Genomic DNA, 21174 nt, shown 5'->3' with positions numbered 1-21174 from the left:
TGTCGGGCTCTGTGTTGACAGCTGAGAACCTAGAATCTGCTTCGGATTCTGTGTCTCCCTCTCTCTTTGCCCCTCCCCCATTCGTTCTCTCTCTCTCTCTCTCTCTCTCTCTCTCTCTCTCTCTTTCCCTCAGAAATAAAATAAACATTAAAACATTTTTTAACAAAAGAAATGGACAGATTCAGTAAGCAGATAATCAGTAAGGATACAGATGTAAACAGCACCATCAATCGACTGGATATAATTAACAGACATAGATGGTTCATCCAATAATAGTATATTACACATTTTTTTCAAGATCACATGGACCATTCACCATGAGAGTCTACATTCTGTGCCATAAAACACACCTTAATATATTTAAAAGAATAAAAAACATACAATGTCTGATCTCTGATCACAATAGAAATAAATAATAGAAAGATAGCTGAAAAACTTCCAAAATACTTGAAGATTAAAAAATACATTTCTAGATAAGATATGGGCCAAAGAAAAAAATCTCAAGAGAAATTTTTAAATATTTTGAACTAAATGAAAATGAAGATATAACTTATTAAAATTTATGGGATACCGTGAAAACAGACTTTAGAGAAATTTTATAGCATTGAATACATATATTTAAAAAGAAGAAAGATTTAAAATCAATAATCTAGGCATCCCCTTAATAACTAAAAAGCAACAACAATAACAAAAAGCAAATTAAATCCAAGTAAGCATAAGAAAATAAATAATAAAATTAGAGCCAAAATCAAAGAAATTCTAAACAGGAAACCAATAGAGAAAATCAACAAAACCAAAATCTGGTTCTTTGAAAAGATAAAAACTTGATAAAGGATTACTAGAAAACAGTGACAACACCAAATGCTGACAAGGAAGTGGAGCAACAGGAACTCTCATTCATCGCTGGTGGGATGCAAAATGGTACAGACACTGTGCAAGTCAGTGGACAGTTTCTTATAAAACTAAACATATTGTATTATTGTCAACCATGCCCCTTAGCATCTACCCAAAAGAGCTAACAACATGTCCACATAAAAAAAAAAAAAAAAACCTGTATATGGATGTTTACAGCAGTTTTACTCATACTTGTCAAAACTTGAATGTCCTTCAGTAGATGAATGGAAAAATAAACTGTGGCACACCCAGACAACAAGAAATGAGCTACCAAGCCTTAAAAAGACACGGAGGAAACTTAAATGCATATTATTAAGTCAAAGAAGCCAATCTGAAAAGGCTACATACTTATGATTCTAATGATATGACACTCTGGGAAAGGCAGAACTATAAAGATAGTTATTAGTGGCTGTCAGTGGTTGGGGTGGGAAGGGAGGAATGAATAGGGAGAGTACAGAGGGTTTAGAGTAATGAAACTGTTCTGTATGATACCATAATGGTGGATACATACCTTTACACATATGTTCAAAACAACAGAATAAACACCAAGAGTGAACCTAATGCAAACTGTGGACTTTGGGTGATAATGATGTGTTAGTGTAGGTTCATTGACTATAACCAATGTACCACTGTGGTGTGGGCTATCAGTAGTGGGTGAGACTATGCATGTGTGGGGACAGACCATCAATAATGGGAAAAGCTCTGTCTGTGTGAGATCAAGGCTTATATGAGAACTGTCTGTACTTTGTGCTCAATTTTGCTATGAACCTATAACTGCTCTAAAAATAAGATTTACTCATTAATTTAAAAAAAACAGCAAAACAGCTTATCCAGCTATAGATTTGGACACATTTTATTTAATGGAAACATAGTATTGTAAAGAAATAAGTTAGTTTTTTCTCTTCAATACACAATGATATAGGTTTGATATCAAATGTTCCCCTAAATTTATCATGCATCAGTAGAACAATTATAAAACTACTGGTATTGTCTTAGCTCTGTTAGAATGTTAAGCTTTCCCTTATATCCAAAGCACACACAAAAAAAACATTTGTCTGTGCTAGAATTGATGGCTAGATTTAAAATAATTTAGTATGGGTAAAAGCAGATCTTTGGTTCTATAAATTTGTAATAATCTATCACATATCAACTAGTAGTAACAATGCAAGTTTTATGCTTTGTCCTGGGTTCTTTCCACATTCATTTCCAGACAGACCCACAGCATACATCCTACATATGATTTGTGAGAGGAAAAACTCTCTGTGCTCTCTCTAGGGCCTTTTCATCTCCTGCCAGGCCAGTGAACAAGATGAGTTTCTTTTTATAACGACAAGGCACAGAGATAATTCATCAACTGGAGAGCACAAACAATCCGTTATTCAGCAGAATGACAAAAGGTTATTTAGCTTCTGGCATCTACTATAGTTCTTGCAAGAACCAGGCCCAAGAGCCAACATGATAATTAATAAATTTCCAACATCTGGGCAGTAAAACAATTTTTTATGAATGTTAAACAATGCCAATGCCAAATTAAAACCTCCCCTTCTTGTATTTATCTATCTGAACTCCTCATTGTACAGCCAAATTTGCCTGTGTTCTGGCTATAAAATGGGGATAGTGATGACATAGTAGGAAGATATTACACAATTTGGGAAATCCATATTACTAAGTGTCATTTAATCATATGGACAGTGATGATATCACCCACTGAGCCTAATGGACAGTAATCCTTGCCAAGAGTAGAGTATCAAGTTAAATGATAGGTGAGTGATATGAATCATCACACTGAATACAGGAATCAAATTTAAGGGAAGAATTGGAGTCTCAGTTTCTCTAACTGAGCCTTTTTTAATTTTCTTTTTAAAAAAATAAAAAAATAATTTTAGTTATGTGGATATTGCTTGCATAGATCGAGAAAGGCCATTTTCAAGTCCTAAAAGCATTCATAAACTAAGAAGCACCAAATCTTAGGATCAAACTTAACAGATCATCCAGTTCAAGCCTTTTCCCCTACCTTAGATTTCCCAACAAAAACAGTATATGATGATGACTATGGTTATGTACACTATATAATATATGCTATTAGGATTTTTAAGGAGAAATAAATGTAGGCTAAAGTATTAAGGACATTTTATGAGGCAGAGTAACTGTAAATCATAAATCCTATGTTGAATATATTATAATTTATGAAAGATTCAATAGATACATATTAAAACAACATAACCTGGAATAAAAAGTGGCTGTTTTTAATTGCATTAAAATAGATTCACAAAAAGGGGAATTTTCTTGAGTGCATGAGGCCTCTCCCTTTGTTGTTTAATTAATGTATCTATATAGAGAAACATATATAATGTGTCTGTATATGAAAAATGTCCCTTCCCCACTTTGGTTGAATCTACCATTAAATATTTACCCAGAAATTATATTTTAGATCAAATTATCCAAAATGTATTGATTTTAAAGATTAGTTGTAATAAACTTGGAGTTGTCTGAAAAAAATCAGAAAATTCAGCAGTGAATGGTATTTTCCAAAATGGGTTATGCAAACCCCAGGTAATTAATAGATGATGCACAGGATTTCAAGAATACCTTAATATGGTAATAAAACATATGCATATAAGCTATTATAAGAAAACATATTTGGATGTGTCACCTTAAACATGATTTACTAATGGCGGTGTGTGACCAAAACAGCTTGGAAAGCAATGTTCTAAAGTGGCAAGAAGGTAGACTGGAAGGTGCACATTTCAGTAAAAGTTCTGGGTATGTGATAAAAGTCCACAGACTATGAGTTGGAAGAATAATTCATTCATTCATTTCTTCATTCATTCAATGAATTTAGTTTGAACCATCTGACATTACCAGCATTTGATTATATCTGACTCTAGACAAACAGGTCCTTTATATGCAAGGACCATGTTATCTATTGCAAGGAAAACAAAGATAGTTCTGCCACCAAAAGGGCAAATAGATTTATAAAATTTGTATGGAAATAAATATAATATGTTAAACTCCCATACTACTGAGGACAGAAAGAGAATATTGAGGAATGGCACTATTTTGTGTTTATTGTTACTTTCTTTTCTGGATTGAGCCACATGACTTACCAATTTTGTGTGAATTTTCTACTACTGAAGACAATTACTACTTTGCTCATATCCAACAATTAAATGAAGGGAATGGGGGCACTTTTATTAAAGTTCCATGATCACAAAATGGCATGAGCTTTGGTAACTGAGCTAATGGATATGTGAGAGATTCAGAAAGATACTGTGAAACATGGTTTTATTAAAACCTTTTCTCAGTTGGATTTCTAAATATGTCCCCAATAATCCCATAAAACACTCTTAACATCTTACAGAAAAGTAATCTCTATAATAAAAATAAATGTCTTTTCCTAAGCCATTCAAAATCTTTTGGATTTATTCCCTCCAGAAAAATAAATAAATAAAAATTACAACAAAACCTTTCAGATTCAATCAGTTTTGTCACAAACAGCAAACAGTGGCAAGAAAGAGCGACTATATAGTACCTATCTATGTCTACAAATGTGAAACCATGTTTATCTTGACTAGATAGACTGCTTAAGAGTTTAACAGAGTCATTGGGATGAAAGCTATATTTCTTTGAAATAATTATCTAGTTTTAATACAAATCGTAGTGATTCCTAGAAGAACCCTTCAGATGAAGCCACTTCCCTGTTCTCTGACTTGATTTTATATTACTTCCCAAAGTAAAGCCAATGTGATATAAATCCTTATGTGTATTTTTCACTTTTTGTAATTTTTAGATTTTAAATGTTTAATTTTTCCCATTTATCATACTTGAATACAAAAAAATAATAAATCTCTAATAATAACCCATATTAATCACAAGCTATGAATGGAATTCTAGGTCCAGCACCCAAAAATTTGATTTCATTTTTAGGAATCTGCTATGAAATACAGAAATATTCCTCTCCACACCCAGTTTAAAACTGGCCCTCTGCATACTTGCCAAAGCTCTCATTTCCTTTGCTCTGTATGAGTCAGTTGTCTGTAGATCTCTTTGCCTCAGTAGCTTAGGAGCTAATTCAAGTTCATATCTTATTAATTTCTGTCATTCCATAGAATCTAACAAAGCTTTTTCCAGATTCGGCATGGAATAAATGTTTGTTGAATAAAACTGTGAAACAATGAAGAAAGAAAATGCTTACAACAACAACAACAAAAAAAAAAAACAACAGTAAAAAATACCCACAACCAGACCAAACCAAACAGTAAAACCTATCCTTTACGTAGACTCACAAAATAAACATTAGGAGCAAACAAAACTAGAAGCTAGTTAAGTCTGCTTTATATTTTGATCCCTTAAGTGAAAAATGTACTTTGCTCCATTGCTTCATATAAATTCCCATTACAACTGATGTGATTCCTATCAAATCTACTCCAATGACTGAAAACCGTTCCAGGTACTGAAGCATACTTCCTCAAGCTTATTTCCTTCACAGCATGGGTCATTTGAACATTGAAGTTAGATATTTCTCACAGTCTTTGTTTGTTTTTGTTTTAGAATGAGAGAGAGAGCAGTAGAGAGGCAGAGTGAGAGGGAGACAGAGAATCCCAAGCAAGCTCTGCATCCAGTGTGGAGCCCAACAAGGGGCTCAATCCCACAACCCTGAGATCATGACCTGAGTCAAAACCAACAGTCAGACGCACAACCAACTGAGCCAACCAAGCGCCCATCTCACAGCAAATCCATTCTCCTAAGATGAACTTGTTGATTAAAAACACAACAGTGCAATCAGTTCATGAGTTCAGAGGAAAAGAAAGTCTATGATGGTATTTTTGAAATTCAAAAAAAGTTCTACATGAACCTATAATTTCATGTCAGGTATAATTTCTAATGTTCACAAATTTACCTAAAATTTTTAGAACCACTGTTACATAGATATGCTGTTTAGTTAGATATGTTGACTTATTGCTTGTTAGTGAAAAGAAATGTATGAAAAATCCATGAATGTAGAAATACTATTTATAATTTAAATATATTTTAAATAATAAAAATTTGACTAAAAGAAAAGTAAACCCATAAAGACAGGGTAAGAGAAACAATGAATGGCAAAAGCTTCACATAGGATAAAATGACTTTTAAAATCTTTCCTCAAAATATCTAAATGTTGAAACAACAAGATTTGCCAAACTTATTTTTGTAACAGCGTGTTTTAGCTTAGCCAGAGCTGAAGGTTATATTAGAATTTTACTTTGTGCCTCATTTGGAGTGGGAGACAAGAAAGGGAAGGGAGCCTAACTATTACAGAATATTTTATGAACTTCCCATCTCAGAATATTCTTAAATATGGGCCTGTGGGAAAGAGATTTGAACATATTGCAGAAGCATCATCTTTCTGATGGACTTGGAGTGACAGAACTATGAAGTGAGAATGTCAGGAAGATGGCAAGACTCTCAAGGAAAATTGTGAGAAAATGAGTGAGAGTGAAGATATCTGGTGGAAGCAGGATGGTTGACCTGGAGCCACAAGGTCAGGGTGTCAGATGCTGTCTGTTCAAGCATGCAGGTTAGGCTGGGCTCAAACTCCCCCCCCTCCGGACCCATACTGCCTACTTCAACCTCACCCTATACCTGTCTGCCCCAGAGAGAAGAATTTGATATGACTGGAGAACTGTATTCCTGCGAGAGAAACTGAAGAGCTGTGGGCTTCTCTCTTAGTGAGCAGGACAAGAACAGTACATTGCACAGCTCGGGGACTGATACATGTCCCACAGGTCTGGCACACAGAGAAGCGGAGGGAAGCAGGAGCAGTGTGTTCCAGAGGAGAGGAACTGTACCGCTAAAGGAATCTCTATGGGACAAAGCATGCACCCTACCCAACCCACTATCTTCTGGCACACCTAAAGGTATAAAGATGTCCCCTTAGTTGTGTGACCTGCAGACCTAAGCAACATTTAAGATTACACAGGAAAGCAGACCTGATTATATTTGTTTATTCGTGGTAGTTCCCATAATCTCACAAGGGACCAAACAGAAAAAGAAAAGCCTCTAGACAATATAAAATCAACATAGGATCTGTGAGAAAAAAATAATCGCATGCATCATAATATGATTCATTAATTTGTTGATCAAATGTACTGATCCTATCTATAAAATGACAGAATTGCTGATCATAACACTAAAAATTATGAACCAAAATTATAGACAGGAAGAAAAAGCCAAGGCAGGAGCTTTAAGATACAAATACCTTTTCAGCAGTGATATGCTAACCACTAAAAGTAGACAAAGCAACATTAGACCAGACCTTTCATAAAGGAAAACACAGAGTTTTCAGTTGTCTTGATGATAGACTTTTATTTATTTTTTTTAACGGTTATTTATTTTTGAGACAGAGAGAGACAGAGCATGAACGGGGGAGGGACAGAGAGAGAGGGAGACACAGAATCGGAAGCAGGCTCCAGGCTCCAAGCCATCAGCCCAGAGCCCAACGCGGGGCTCGAACTCACGGACCGTGAAATTGTGACCTAAGCCAAAGTAGGACGCTTAACCGACTGAGCCACCCAGGCGCCCCAATGATAGACTTTTATAACACACTAATACTGTCACTACCATTTATTAGGTACCAGATATGTACCTCTCAATGTATATCTACTATTTCATTAAATTAATGAGGTAGTATTAACACCTTCTTTTTACAGCTGAGTAAACTGAGCTGTGGCTAAATAAATTGCCCATGTTCACAAAACTACGTGCTGAACAGAAGAACCAGAAATCAAGCCCAGCTGTCCTGCTTCAAAGCCAATGTCCTTTCCAATGCCAACACTTGCTGCCATTATTAGTAATCTGAAAATGTCAGAAAAAGTGGACCACAATTACCAGAATGTGATGTTTATGGTCATAATGAAATAATTTTTAGAATGCAGATGTGTGTGTGTGTGTGTGTGTATGTGTTGTGTGTGTGTGTGAAAGCAAAGATATAATGCATTTAGAAATAACTTCATCAATAAAATATATGAAACAAAATTTCTACATGTATAAAATAATAATTATTTGTAAAATTCACTAAAACAAATGGTTAATTGCTAGTTTGTTTAAGGCCATTATATATATCATAGTAGAAATACTGAGTGGAACTATACTTTCAATAGCAATCATAGAATTCAACTATGTTATCTCTTCTTGGGTGGTTAAACCATAAAAAATGGAAAATTCAGTTCAAACAACACCAAAATCTAGCTTAAAAGAGAAGGGCAGTTGTGCTCTCGTTTTTTCATTTTAATTGGATGGATTTGATTGTCCTTCACCAGGCATGAAAAGGTTCCTACACCACTTCCTCCACTCTCAGTGTGACAGAATGATAAGGATGCTCCTTGCAATCTCCTTCCAGTCAGAAGCATAGATTTGTGTGGCCCAGAATAGAGTGAGCCTGAGGTTAATTCTTTCTCATCAGCAGCAAACATTTATTTATTTCCTACAGTGGAAGTAAAAAATGTAATCCAAAAGAATTTCTTCCATGCAGAAAGGTGTGAAGTAGCAAGTGTTCAGACACCCAACTGCACTTTCAGCCTGAAAGGAGTAGAGTCTGGGTACAAAGCAGAATGGAGATGGAAAAGAATACAGGTTTTACAACCGAACTTGAATGTAGGACCTATGGCATTCTTTTTAATTTTGATCTTTCTTTTGGAGATTGGAATATCCTCCCTCAAGAGTTTTTCTGAATCAACACTAAACCTAATGTATGGCACAACTAAAAAAATAGTGTAATATAGGAGTGCTTTACCGTTGATGTGACATGGAACCTTTGGCAATCTGGTAAAACCTATCCTCTTCCCAGAATAATGTTTTAAAATTCATTTTAAAAATGCATAGAATTCCAAAGGAACCAATCATACAGTCATCAATACTTTAAATTAATCAAATATATAGCATTTTATGTGCATACTAGCACATTAAGTAACAAAATATAGTAGCAGGTCAAAAAACTACCATAATTTCAGAATAAAAATCACTTAAAAATTAAAATGCCACAGCTAGTTTGTAGCAGGGCTGAGATTGAATTCAGGGGTCCTGATTTCATATCTGGAATTCTTTACACTATTTTGAAATGACTGTAGCAACTAGAATATGATATAAAATGTTTTTAATTTCGGTAGGTAAAATTAAGTCACAATTAGAGCTAGTACTAGTATGTGTATTGTCTAAATTCATCATTAAAGGAAATGCTACAATTCAGCAGAGGAAACTGAATTTGTCCTTGAATGCTTAAGAGTTAAAAAAAATCTGGAATAATATAACAAAATAAGTTAAACATAAAAGCTGCAGAAAATTTTATTCAACCTTACTTTGTTAAAATCTAAAATATGTAGACTCTGACAGGAGGAAACTTCCTAGATATAAAATGGTAACTATCAGCTTTAATATGTTGACATACAAGAATTCAAAATTATTGTCTTTGAAAAGTAAGCTTTCAAGAAGACAAAAAAAGAAAGAAAGAAAGAAAGAAAGAAAGAAAGAAAAGAAAGAAAAGAAAAAAAAGAAAAGAAAAGAAAGGAAAGGAAAGGAAAAGAAAAGAAAGGAAAAGAAAAGAAAACAAAAGACAAGACAAGACAAGACAAGAACCCAGGTGGCTCAGTCGGTAGAGCATACAACTTTTGATTTCGGGGTCATGAGTTCAAGCCCCATGTGGGGATAAGCTTACTTAAAAACAACAACAGAAAAAAGAGGACAAAAAAATTCTTTTGCCAAAGAAAAAGATAACAAAATTATTTTTATAATAAAAGATATATTTAATAATCCAGTCAGGATTCAATGTTTATCAGGACCATTCTTTATTTAAACAAAAATGGTATTTTTAAAATTATATTCCTTGATATATTTATAAACATTTATTAAATACCTACCATGTGCCAGTAGCTTTAGAAATACTTAGTATCAGTTATCATTTAAATGGCAACTTATTTATTTAACCATTCATTAAGTAAATACACATGCAGTGCTTTCAGGCCAAGGTATTATTTGAATGCTGTACAGCAAAGAGCAATATAAATACAGGTTTTTATCCCATAGAGCATATATTATAGCAGGTGAGAAAGACTTCTAACAAGTAGTTTTATTTCAGCCATTAGTTAATAATTGTGCTAAATTCCACAGCAGAGAGGAACAGACAACTTATGACCTCTTTATAACAAGAGCATCCTGAATGGTCAGGGAAGGCTTTTGAGAAACTAACATTTTCACCGAGCTTGGAAATATATGTAGTTACTCACTGGTAAAGGGAGATGAGATAAGGGTTCAATGAGTACAGAGAACTTTCAAGTTTGAGTGAATGGAATGTGCTGAAATCCTGAGACAGAAGGGTGCTTAGTACAGTGAAAGACAGGAGGAGAACAGCACAAAATAAAGCTAGAAAAGGAGCAAGGATTAAATTCTGTAGGGCATCATGGGTTATATGAAACATGTGATCATTTTCCTAAGAATTATGGTAAGCCACTGCAGTTTTAAGTAAGGTAGTGATATGACAGATCTGTTCTTAACAGTTCACTTTGGCCGCAGTGTGGTGGCTAGATTAGATGTAAATTGCTCGGTGAGAATCTGCCAATGCAGAAGCTGACCCAGACAAAAGATCAGAGTTACGTGAATTCAGGTTATGGCAAGGAAACTGGAAATAGGCAAATCCAAGGTGGATTTTAATTCATAAATAAAAATGATAACTTGATAAAGGGAATGAAAAAGAAATAGATTTCCAGCATGAGTCCCTTTGACTCAAGCAATGGTTGAAAAGAGATACTCTTTACTCAGACTCAGTTCACAAGAGGAAGGCTGGATCTAAAAGGGGCGTGGGGAGGACAGGAGAAAAATATACTTTGTTGTTAGAGACTTATTAAACTTGAGACATCTATGAGACATCCAGCTGGAGATCTCAAGCAGGCTTTTGGATTTCTGAGCCTGCTGCTTAGAATTGGGGCCCTACCCATATATATCTATTTAGGAGTTTTCAGTCTTGAGGAAACCTGACAATAGTCACATTTCAGAGGACAAGCCTGCAGGAAATTCTGAAAGAAAGAAAAAATGAAAGTGGTAGGAATAAAGGATAAGAGAAAGAGACAGTGGCCAATCAGGTCAAATGCTGTTGAGAGAGCAAGAATTAGGAGAAATGAAAGATGATGTTTGGTGACATCCAGGTCTGATCAAATCTATTTTGGTGTGGAGTTGATGTGAAGCCAGATTGGAGTGGTTTGAAGAGTGAAAGGAAAAGGAGAAATGGAAACAGTGCAAACAGGTATGTCTTAACCTCAGGCTGCAACTGGCAATAGGCTAGTGTGGAGACCAAATGTGAGGTCAAGATACTTCAAGTGTCCTCATACCATCAGAACATTTGAACCAGAAGATATGCACTTTGCAAACTCTTCTTTCTCCTCTTTTTTAGGCTCTATTTTTAATTATTGAAGCAGATGAAGCATTTTAAGTAAATTTCATGCAAAGGAAATTAAAACATTATTTCTGGAAATGCTGAAGCACACATATGAGTGAGCTATCAGCTTAAGAATCTCGGAATGTATTCCACACATTACATCATGAATTCACCCAGTACTTTATACACATGTTATGTATAATGTATAAATAAGAAAATACATGGGTTATATTCAATAGCTATAAACAGTATTCCCTATAGTCTACAGACGAATATTTTGAAGTGGAGTAAAAAAAATGTGCCTATAGTGATTCAATGAAACAGAAGTAAAGTTAGAAACTGCACTGACCATTGATAGTTGTCCAGATCTTCTTGAAAGAGGAATTACTGGTAACTAAAGTTGACTACATTTCTTATCATCAAGATTAATTGGCAGTTTATAACACATATGTGCCATTATAGACCTCCTAATTACCACATTTCTCATGTTGCTATTTTCCTACTTTGTTGCCAATAATTTGAATGTGTTATTTTTTCTCTTCAGTGAACAAAGAAACAAAGTGTCTTCAGTGGGGGATAATAAGTGATGGAGAAAATAACTCCAGCCAGGGCTCCCTTTTAGACATGCATTCAGAATTACCAATGAAAGATATCATAAAGCGAAAATTACCAAGTATCAGATTTACAGTGCTGTTCCCCGTAGCACCTTTGGAATGGCAGTAAGATAATTAGAGACTGGTAAACCAACAAATTAATAAACTATCCCCAGGTGGCCTCGAAAAGATAATGTGGTTCCCACAAAGTGACAAGCATTCCCAGGGACAACAGCAGGAACTAGGAATGTCTGCTTCTCTAACAACTTAGTAGGCCAAATTAATCAACAATCTTAAAATATAAGTGAAAATAAATGGCTTAATTCAAAAAGTAAAATCTTTTACAAATTATTTTATATAAAACATATTTATAGAAATCTTTCTTATGGACTATTTTACTTTTATAAATTATCAGATGACAAGAATAAGCCTTTGCACATTATCTCATGCTGTTCAGTATTTGGCTTGAAGCCCAGAGAGGGTCAGGCCTTTATAATGATGAAAATGCAACTATAAAACAGCCAAGGGGTTTAGAAAGTGTAGCTAAGCAATGAGGAAATGGGGTTCCTTCCTTGTTTTGCACCCAGTAGGCATTCTGCAAATATTTGCAAATGGATTTGTTTTATTTGTTGCCATATTGCTTCTTATATATTTACTATCGGCTTTAACCAAGATTCTAAGTATCCAAGAGGTTATATACAGATCTTAATAGCTGTGAGGACTCAGGTTTAGTCATCTGATGTTTTTAAGTGTCAATTTTCTCATTTGTAAACTAGGGTTAATTATGCACACACCCATACATATGTGTACATATATAAATATATATGTCACACATACATTATATATGTATATGTATACACACACAAATGCACACGTATCTTTTTGTATTAATTATAAAGAAAAAGGAAATACTACACATGATAAGGCATCACAAGTTGTAAAAGGTCAATAAAATTATATAATTCATAAACATATTGCAACCATATACCATTCAGCTTTAATTTATAAAAATACAACAAATAGTCTCCAAGAACCAGAAGTGCTTTTTCAGCTTCTTTTCCTAGCCTAATCACTGCTTCCTCTAAATGTTTTAACAAGAACCCCCTTTGTGAAGTTCCTATAGGAACTTATAAGGCCTGCCAGGGAACAGGGTCTCAATCAAAATTCAGTGATGTGTGCCATTTGTGATTCCTCTTTCCCAGTTGTTCAACACTTAGTATTTATATGCTGCATCAAATTATTAATACCTCTCTTGCAAGTGACTGACTTCACAGACTAGAAAAAATATCCCTACATACACTTTTCAGTGTAAAGAATTTACTTAAATATTTGGCACAATACACACACACACACACACACACACACACACACACACTTAAAACATGTCTGCACATGAAGAAAACATTACCTAAAAAAGTGTGTAGTTCCCTTGTGAAAAACTGAGAATCATGGCAACACCAGAGTAGTGCTTCATATTCCCTGGAAGCATTTATTAAATACATTGCTTGACATGGCACAGACCTCAAATCAACTTAATTTGTGTCATCTAAGAGTTCACACATGAATAAAGGTATCACATTTCATTGAAATTACTCCTCTAGATCTGGAGATTTATTTATATACTTCAGAGATTTGAGACATAAGATACTTTCTTCCCAAGTCTCTAGGAAAATTGCCAAGAACTAGACTTTAATGTTTATGGCCAAAAAAATTAATAATCACTTCAGAACACTGAAGAATTGAAATCCACTCTTGATAATAGAGTTTGATTGCTGTCAAAATGAACTACTCGCCACTTGAAATGTTTAAACTTGCAAAAATATTTGTGGAAAAAATTATTACATTATGAGTTAAAATATAAAGTCGTAAATGTCTAACAACCTCAAAGTCTGGGTCGTGACAGGTATTATTAAATCAAGAATGACTGAGAGGATACAATGTTGGGATCTGCCATGGACTTGCAAACTGTGGGTACTCAGACACACTGTCTTATTACTGATAAGGCAAAGACTATACTGAGGTATGTGGGTGCCCTGGGTAGGCTAATAATTTAGAACTCTTCCAACCAATAGTATTTAAATGATTGTTCAGCATTTATTTAATGAGGTAAGGAGAAACCAACTTTCTTTTGATAAAAATTTTATATCTATATCTATTCTTTACATGATGGTTTTTCTTAAGATGCACTGAACATAAAAATAAATTATTTTAATATGTTTGGAATTATCTTCCATTATTTCACATGATTTCTCCCATTTGTCAAAATGGGAGGTGGTCACAAAACGGCGGTCACATAAATGGAACATAGTAAACAGAACTACTGTAATAGGATAAAGGAGAGGTTCTGCATGAGAAGTGGACTTTAGGTTTTATTTTATTTATTTGTTTGCTTATTTTCCGAATTTTTTTAAGTTCCTACTATGTAATTTATTACTGGAATCTATGGAAGTCTGAGAGTAGGTTGTCATGAGATTAAAGCCACGCTGGAGAGTTAGAGAAAGACTCTCCATGAAAATGAAGGTTTTTTAAAGGAATGGTCCTACTCGGTATTGGGGGGGAAGTTTAAGAAAACTGGCACAAATGACTCTGTGGCGTGGGAATTGTAAATTATTGCAAATTTAAAAGGAAGCAAGTTGTTAATCACAGCCAATGCCTTATAAAAAGTGCCTACCTTCAGTCCAACAAGAGTTTTTATAATTAAAATTACCAGATATATCCTTCTATGTATAAAGATATTTATTACAGCATTGTTTATGTAGACTATTTTTAGACACTATAAAATAAAACAAGTGCCATAGTTACTGAAGATCATTATTTTATTTATTTATTTTTTTTTTAATTTTTTTTTCAACGTTTATTTATTTTTGGGACAGAGAGAGACAGAGCATGAACGGGGGAGGGGCAGAGAGAGAGGGAAACACAGAATCGGAAACAGGCTCCAGGCTCTGAGCCATCAGCCCAGAGCCCGACGTGGGGCTCGAACTCACGGACCGCAAGATCGTGACCTGGCTGAAGTCGGACGCTTAACCGACTGCGCCACCCAGGCGCCCCTGAAGATCATTATTTTAAAGCAAACATTAAAAAGTTTAGGCTACGTTGGCCTTGAATACAGATTTATTTTTTTCCTCAGACAAATGTTCATTTTATGACTGAATTTTAATAGAATATCAATTTCTAAGTTGTCAAAAGTTCTGATGAGTTCATATTCAAGATTTTTCAAAAGATGAGGAATAATTTGAAGACAATTTTTGTACCTTACAAATCATTTAGTGACTGTTTAATAAATTCACTGAGTTTAACATTATATTATGAAATAGGTATATATGTATACGGGTATATTTTTAATCCCAAGATTTTCAAAAAAATAAGAGTCTAAATCATCTTGTGAGCAGATACTGCTGGTTTACTGGATATATGTAGTGGTTTAGTATAGGACATAAATAAGGCTTTCTGAAGAAACAATGACAAAGTCAGAAAACAAACACCCTTCGTCTAAACAAACAAACAAAAAAATGTATTCATGATGATTTGTGAAGAACAGTGCCCTCACATGGTGGTATAACTTTCTTTCCCTGCCATTCTAGAAATAATTGGTACTCTTTGCTAACAAAATTAAAGGACGGAATAAGAAAAACTGAAAACAGCTGCTGTTAGAGTAACAGAAACCCAAGCTGTATTTAGATATTTAGGTATTTAGTAATTAATAAAGATTAATAAGACCCCTAGTTAAAACAAGAAGTCATGTTTCTTTAAATTTTACTCTAATTCAGTATATACTCCATTTAAACATATGAGTAATATTAACTAGCTATACCAAGATATTTCTTATATTCTCATTAATATATTGTCTATTCTTTCTCTCCATCAGTCACACTTATGTTCATATTCCAAACTCACAACCAAAGCATGTCTGTCAATTATGATGAGATAACCTCAGAAAGCTAACTATTAATGTGCCCCTGATTGAAGAACCATATATTTAGTCTCTCCACTACTCATTAGTTAATGTATCTCAGATTTTTTTTCATGTTTTGATAAAAATATTTCTCTTTAATAATCCAATCACCTAATTATTTCCAATTTTCTGCAAAGTAAAGAAAAAATGAAATTTAGTACATGTATATACACCTTCAAGTTAGTCCTGTTCTCCTATAGTATATGCTGCTTTTTTGATGAATATAAATTTCAATACTTTGTATGCTTACATAACATCACATTTTATTTTTATTAGATTAAGAAATATTTATTGCTCTAACATTTATCTCCTCAATATCCCAGAATACTCTAGAAGTTTGCACCTTTAAATATGGTTCTTGAACCAGCAGTATAGGTATCACTTAGTAGCCATCATGCAGAAATGCAGGCCCATTCCAAACTTCCTGAATTAGAATCTCCTTGTTGATAGGATTTTCATGCAACTCAGACATGCACTAAAGTTTATGAAACACTATTCTAAGAACCTTGAATACTACTATAAATGAGCAATTAGTAAGATATGTTAAAGCTGTCTCATTCACCAGGTTTTTATTTTTTTTAAGTGGGGGTAGGAGAAGAGGGAGAGGGAAAGAGAGAATCCCAACCAGGCTCCACACTCAGTGCAGAGGCTGGCGTCGGGCTTGATCTCACTACTGTGAGATCGTGACCTGAACCAAAATCAAGAGTCAGATTCTTAACCTTAACTGACTGAGCCACCCAGGTGCCCCTCATTCACCATATTTAAGGTAACTATTGATAGACTGATAGGAGTAATGATGATTATGGGTTAAATAAGAAGAAGATTTTAAATAAAATGTTATGATTTGAATAGAGGCTGGGAGTTTAGTCTAGAGATTGAATTTTGCAGAGGTGATAATTTACTACAGCTTTAAAAAGAATATACAGTATAACAAAAGACTTATAAATGAGGATGCATCTAATTACAGACTATTTCTATAATAGCTATTCAGTTCAGTGTTGCACTGTTTGTTGCAAGGTGTCAAGTTAGGGATTGACAAAAGTGCTGGAGATGAGGTGTGAAAGAGTGTGAACTCTATCAAAAACAAAGACAGGGACTACAGCTTATACATCTTTGTATCCTAGATGCTCAAAACTATACAGACACAAAATGGGCATTCAAAAAAGAATGGACTGAGTGAATATAAGGATGATGAAGACATGGTCTTTGTTCTCAAAGTTGGGTGATGAAGAAGGAATGGAATACTGTTAGGGACAAACCTAAGAAAGGGCATAGAGATATGAAAATCCAAGTACACTTGGTAACACAAAATACATAGAAGTTGAGAAGAGATGAGAACAAGAGCACAGAGATTAGCCTTGTTTAAAAAAATCTTGAATGGTGAACTTTCAAGGTATAAGGAAGCAGTTAATTTTGCAGCCAGAATCTTCAATATGAAGAAATAACAAAATGGCCGAAAATTAATAAATAAGTAATGAAACTAAACTGCACTTGGATTATTTGAATTAATTGGAAACAAGAGAGAAAATATAGTGAAGACAAAAATGGAAGGAGCAAGAGAAAAAGAGAAAAAAATAAGTGGGGCTGAACCAACATCAAATTGTGACATGTAAAGAGATATAGAAGGAAAGATACAGGCACATGTAAAACCATCCTAAATCAGGTAGATAGCACAAAAAGAACAGATGAAACATTTTATCAGCTATTATCCAGAGACACGGAAAAATTTGACGTTAGCATTCAGAAAAAGTTAATTGCACACTTAAGTTAAATAGGCAAAATATACTCCATAATCTAAAAAAGTTTTGTTTTGTTTTGCTTGCTTTTGTACCAAGTATGATATTTTATAGGAGCTGTACCTAAGAGTAACTACAATCTCAGCTATTGCTTTATGTCAGAGATAGCTCTAGTAACAATGATGGAGTGGAATTATGTTCAATAAGAGCTCTGCTTACTCATAATATCATGCCTTGGCAATTACATTATTTCCTGATAGTATAAAATAACAATCTACGCAGATGTAGAAATAATCACAACCCACTAGCAAGATGAGTAACTCTACCAGCAGAGTCTCAAAAAACAAGGTACAATTTTAGGTTCTATAGTAGATATAAAGAAGGTGGGGTCTGTGGCAAGGTCTCAATACTTAATTCTCACTATTTCTGGCTGAGTAACTACAGAAGGAACTATGACTGAGTTTCAATAGTGATAAATATGAGAATATACAGACAATGATTCTCCTCCACGATCAGTTGCCAGTTGATAACCTGAGTATCAACTGAGAAAATACTTTTTACTCTGCATTAAAAAAGAAAACCATTTATCAATTCATAATATAGATAAATATCAAATAATTATGTAGCACATCTGAAATTAATATAATGTTAGGTCAACTGTACCTCAATAAAAAAATTTTTAAAGAAATAAAAGTTTTAATAAAAGCCATAGTAGTTACTTCTTTTAATTCACACTATAATCATTTTTCAAATATTTCTAATATCATCATCATCACTATTATTATTGTTATACAAAAATAACAATACTTCACAGGATGATATGAAACTAAAAGACTCTACAACATAACATTTACAATGTCTAGGTTAAATCCTAAATTATTCAGCATATGGAAGATAAATAAATATAACCCATTCTCAAAAAAATGAAGATCTATATTGGATGATCTTAAGACTGAAATTAGCAGAATTTAATACAGTTATTGTAACCTATACAATGAGATAAAATAACATATGCTCAAGTAAAAATAATTCTCAGAAAGAATAAACTACTGAAAATAAATAATACAAAATAAAATAGCAGAATAAAATTGGATAGCAGAATGGAGACAACAGAAAAAGAGTCAGTGGATTTGAAGACAGAATAACAGAAGTTATACAATTTAAGGAACAGGGAAAAAATATTTTTAGAAAGTTACACACACACACACACACACACACACATACACACACACACATGATGAACAGAAAGTCTTCAAAGTAGATAGAGGAAAAGGGTATATTACATGCAGGATGGAACAAGGTAAATGACCACTGGATTTTCATCAGAAGCTATACTGACCAGAAAACTGTGGAAAAACATTTTTAAAGTTCTTTTTAAAAAGACCGTCAACCCAGGATTCAATACCACTTGAAAATACTCTTCAAAGGCAAAAGTGAACTAAGAAGAATTCATTGGCCAATCTACAGTAAAAGCAATACTAAGTAAAGTTGTTCAGGTTAGGGTAATTAGTACCAAAAGGAAATGCGAATCTTCAGGAAAGTATGAAAAGCACTGGCACTCAAAGTATCTAGATAACTACAGAAGACATTTTTTAACTTCTATTTCCTTAAAATACGCAAAACTAAGTAAAAATTACATTATTATATTGTGGAGTTTATAGTGTATGTGGATATAATATATGTGACAACTATAACTGAAGGGTGAGAGGGTAGGATAGATGGACCAAATGGATTCATGTTTTCTGTTTTATTGGTGAAATGACAAAATATTAACTCTAAGCAGACTGATACATTAAGGAAGTATATATTTGAATCCCTAGAGCCACTACAAGTAATACAAAAAGACGTAGAAAAAACACTAAAAATGACATTAAATTTAAAATCTAAAAATACTTTATATAATCTAGAAGGCCAAAATGAGGGAAAAGAGGATCAAAACAAGAAAAGAAAAACAGAAACATAATAAAATAGTACGCACAGATTCAACCATAACAATAATTACATTAGATAATGGACTAAACTCCCCAATTAAAAGGTAGAGTTTACCTAAATGTATAAAAAAGAGACCCTACTATATGCCAGCCAGAAAAGATACACTTTAAATATAAAGTAGAAGGATATAGAAAAATACACCATGAAAACAAGATAATGGGGATTTTTCTATAATATATCAGATAAAATGGAGTTCAACTCAAAGAGTATTACCATGGATACACTTACTAATGATAAGTGAGTTAATTCTTCAGTAAGATAAAACATTCATAAAGATATTCAGACCTAATAAGAAATCTTCAAACTACATGAAACAAAAATGACAAAATTAGAGGTGAATATGGTCATTTACACAATAATCGTTAGAGATTTTGATACAATTTTCTCAGATTATATAGAAAAAAGTAGACAAAAACTAAGTATGCTCATAGATGATCTGAACAACATTGTCTTCTGAAAGAGTCTGTGAATACAAAATGTCTCAGTTTATAAGTTTACCTTTAGACTCAAAAATAGATGGGATGTTGTTTTTTAACGATTATATACTTAGAACCAACAATTTCCACTAATTTCAAAGAATCCTCTAAAAGTATTTTTTAAATAACTGATTTAAGGGACTACAGTATATCTACCAAATTCCACTAAAACATTTATTTTTTTCCAGATTGATTAACATGATTCCTACATAACACAAGCCAATATATTCAATGACGACCCTTTTCATTAAGTCAGAAATGACCTGAAGTTCTATTTTATACTGATTATGATTCTATGGATCCCAGTATGCATAACTTAAATAAATAATTATTTACCTTAATTATTAAATATTGAAGTTCAATGTAGACAATATGAAAAGATACATGGTCAGAGGCTGAGAGTACAATAGCAGATTTAATATTAAAAGCAGTAAAAAATATATCATGGGTACTGTCCTTATGACTGGAGATTACCCTTTTTCTATTTTTTAATATAATTCTCATACACAACTCTATGTTTAAAGTGGATAATTCCCTACTATTCATTTATCTATTTTGATCCCCTTCACCCACTTCTCTGACTCCCCACTTCCTACTGATGGGAACCACCAATCTATTCTCTATACATATGAGCTTGTTTGTGTGTTTTTTTGGTTTTTGGAATTTTTTTTTTAGATTCCACATAACAAAGAAATCATATGGTATGCGTCTTACCCTATCTAACTTTACTTAGCATAATTCCCTCAAGGTCTATGCATGTTGTCACAAACGACAAGATTTCCACTTTATGGCTGAATAATATTCCATTGTATACATAGGCCACATTTTCTTTACCCATATAGCCACTGATGGACAATTTTTTCCATATCTTGGCCATCGTAAATAATGCTGCAAAAAACATGGAAGTGCTTTTCAATTTCGTGGTTTTGCTTTCTTCAGATAAATATACAAAAGTGGAATTGCTGGATCACAGGGTAGTTCTATTTTTAATTTTTTGAGTAACCTCAGTACTGTTTTCCATAGTGGCTACCAGTTTACATCTGCAAAAATGCACAATGGTTCCCTTTTCTCCACATCCTCACCAACAGCTGTTATTTCTGGTCTTCTTTATAATAGCCATCCTAAC

The 21174-nt window shown here is 33.6% G+C and overlaps 1 protein-coding gene across 1 annotated transcript in view; it reads right to left on the bottom strand.

Moving 5' to 3' along the window:
• Positions 1 to 21174, bottom strand: part of NLGN1 (neuroligin 1) — an 834402-nt gene that overhangs the window by 732745 nt on the left and 80483 nt on the right. The window lies entirely within an intron of this gene.

Source organism: Prionailurus viverrinus, chromosome C2 (genome assembly GCF_022837055.1).
Source record: "Prionailurus viverrinus isolate Anna chromosome C2, UM_Priviv_1.0, whole genome shotgun sequence".
NCBI classification, from domain to species: domain Eukaryota; kingdom Metazoa; phylum Chordata; class Mammalia; order Carnivora; family Felidae; genus Prionailurus; species Prionailurus viverrinus.
The sequence above is the reverse complement of the archived record's forward strand: the minus strand, read 5'-3'. Positions and strand labels throughout refer to the sequence as shown.